This window comes from Schistocerca gregaria, unplaced genomic scaffold, assembly GCF_023897955.1.
Source record: "Schistocerca gregaria isolate iqSchGreg1 unplaced genomic scaffold, iqSchGreg1.2 ptg000573l, whole genome shotgun sequence".
NCBI lineage: Eukaryota > Metazoa > Arthropoda > Insecta > Orthoptera > Acrididae > Schistocerca > Schistocerca gregaria.
Genome location: NW_026061964.1, coordinates 46,955 through 49,716, shown reverse-complemented (window position 1 = coordinate 49,716; position 2,762 = coordinate 46,955).

The window sequence follows — 2,762 nt, the reverse complement described above, 5'->3', positions numbered from 1 at the left end:
TTTTTCCAGTTCTGAAAAAGAAACATAACGTTTTAATGTAGCAATTGGGCAGTACGAAACCGTCTGAATGTTGCTGTTGACCATTTTTTGCTTGGAGATGCTCTTGAGCTTGAAACACACACAACAAGACCGGTGTTAACTAGCGAAATGGTCGGCAGAGTGCCGACACAGCGAGTTTTGACTATCACTTGCACATCTAAAACAACGTCGGAAAGTAACTCGTTCGGCTTTTGAGTCACATAAAGTATGTGCGTTAATTTTGACGCCACTAGCTCTGCATGTTGTCATGCAATTTCTTTACCTCTCAGAAATGATTATGACATAAAAGTGAAGTACGTGACGAGTGTGACGTTAGGAAAACATTAGGCATCATGGAGAGATTCTGTATGGGACCACCCAACCCAAACGAGTACTGTGTGACGTGCTACCCGGCAGGTATTCACCGAGGTAGCCGGCTAGCTCAGTCGGTAGAGCGTCAGACTCTTAATCCCGGGGTCATGGGTTCGAGCCAGACGCTGGGCGGAACGGAAATTTGTTCCGCTGCAAGTGTAAATTCCAGTTTTTCTGATTAACGAGATTTAATGGAAATAGCAACTTTAAACTTTGCCTACGTCTCTGTCAGTCGCAAGGAAGCTGTATTTGAAGGTGAATGTGATTTTGTAGACATGTGTGAAAGACATGTTCTGAAATGCAAGTGTTGTTGTTTGGAGAGCACATCGGTTACGTGTCAGATGTGTAGTCAAGCAGTAATTTGTCGCCATAGCTGCAAATATTAGCCGGTAATATGAAGTGTTGTCAGCTAAAGTCTGATGATGCAGACGACCGTAAGGACGAAGTACCCAAGAGTACCGCTGGGCCGCGCCTCTTTAGCTCAGTGGTAGAGCACTGGTCTAATAAACCAGGGGTCGTAAGTTCCATCCTCACAGGAGAAAGATGAATTTTGGAAATCAGTTGCGCGTCGTGGCCGTATAGCAAACAGTACCTGTGATGACGAACAATTAGCGACAGGCGTTTTTTTAAGAATCACTCTCAGATGCGATTAAGGCGAATGGCGCAGATAAAGCATTTGCCAAAGCGGTACAGCATAAGGTGGGACGAGGCAGTCTGAATTACATTTTATAGATGTATTTCTCACATATCTCAGAGCCTCTCGCAATATTCGTCGTCGTCGTCGTCGTCGTCGTCGTCGTCGTCGCCGCCGCCGCTTCTGCAGAAGTAGCAAATGGCAATCGTAGCAAATGCGGCGAGGGACGCCCTGCCTTCGATTCCGAATGCACAAAGTGTGTGGTCTTGTTTCTCAGTCTATATTTGGTCGGTCACGTCAGAGGTTGAATGTAACGAATGGGTGGGAAAGAGCAAGGGGCAACGGCTGTGTAGAACGAAAACACAAATCCTCAGGGGTGTGAGCGTTTCGAGATGAGTCGTATACATGTAAATGTTGGTCGTCAGTGACCGTGTGGCCTAATGGATAAGGCGTCGGACTTCGGATCTGAAGATTACAGGTTCGAATGCTGTCACGCTTGTGTTTTTCCAGTTCTGAAAAAGAAACATAACGTTTTAATGTAGCAATTGAGCAGTACGAAACCGTCTGAATGTTGCTGTTGACCATTTTTTGCTTGGAGATGCTCTTGAGCTTGAAACACACACAACAAGACCGGTGTTAACTAGCGAAATGGTCGGCAGAGTGCCGACACAGCGAGTTTTGACTATCACTTGCACATCTAAAACAACGTCGGAAAGTAACTCGTTCGGCTTTTGAGTCACATAAAGTATGTGCGTTAATTTTGACGCCACTAGCTCTGCATGTTGTCATGCAATTTCTTTACCTCTCAGAAATGATTATGACATAAAAGTGAAGTACGTGACGAGTGTGACGTTAGGAAAACATTAGGCATCATGGAGAGATTCTGTATGGGACCACCCAACCCAAACGAGTACTGTGTGACGTGCTACCCGGCAGGTATTCACCGAGGTAGCCGGCTAGCTCAGTCGGTAGAGCGTCAGACTCTTAATCCCAGGGTCGTGGGTTCGAGCCAGACGCTGGGCGGAACGGAAATTTGTTCCGCTGCAAGTGTAAATTCCAGTTTTTCTGATTAACGAGATTTAATGGAAATAGCAACTTTAAACTTTGCCTACGTCTCTGTCAGTCGCAAGGAAGCTGTATTTGAAGGTGAATGTGATTTTGTAGACATGTGTGAAAGACATGTTCTGAAATGCAAGTGTTGTTGTTTGGAGAGCACATCGGTTACGTGTCAGATGTGTAGTCAAGCAGTAATTTGTCGCCATAGCTGCAAATATTAGCTGGTAATATGAAGTGTTGTCAGCTAAAGTCTGATGATGCAGACGACCGTAAGGACGAAGTACCCAAGAGTACCGCTAGGCCGCGCCTCTTTAGCTCAGTGGTAGAGCACTGGTCTAATAAACCAGGGGTCGTAAGTTCCATCCTCACAGGAGAAAGATGAATTTTGGAAATCAGTTGCGCGTCGTGGCCGTATAGCAAACAGTACCTGTGATGACGAACAATTAGCGACAGGCGTTTTTTTAAGAATCACTCTCAGATGCGATTAAGGCGAATGGCGCAGATAAAGCATTTGCCAAAGCGGTACAGCATAAGGTGGGACGAGGCAGTCTGAATTACATTTTATAGATGTATTTCTCACATATCTCAGAGCCTCTCGCGATATTCGTCGTCGTCGTCGTCGTCGTCGTCGTCGTCGTCGTCGTCGTCGTCGCCGCCGCCGCCGCTTCTGCAGAAGTAGCAA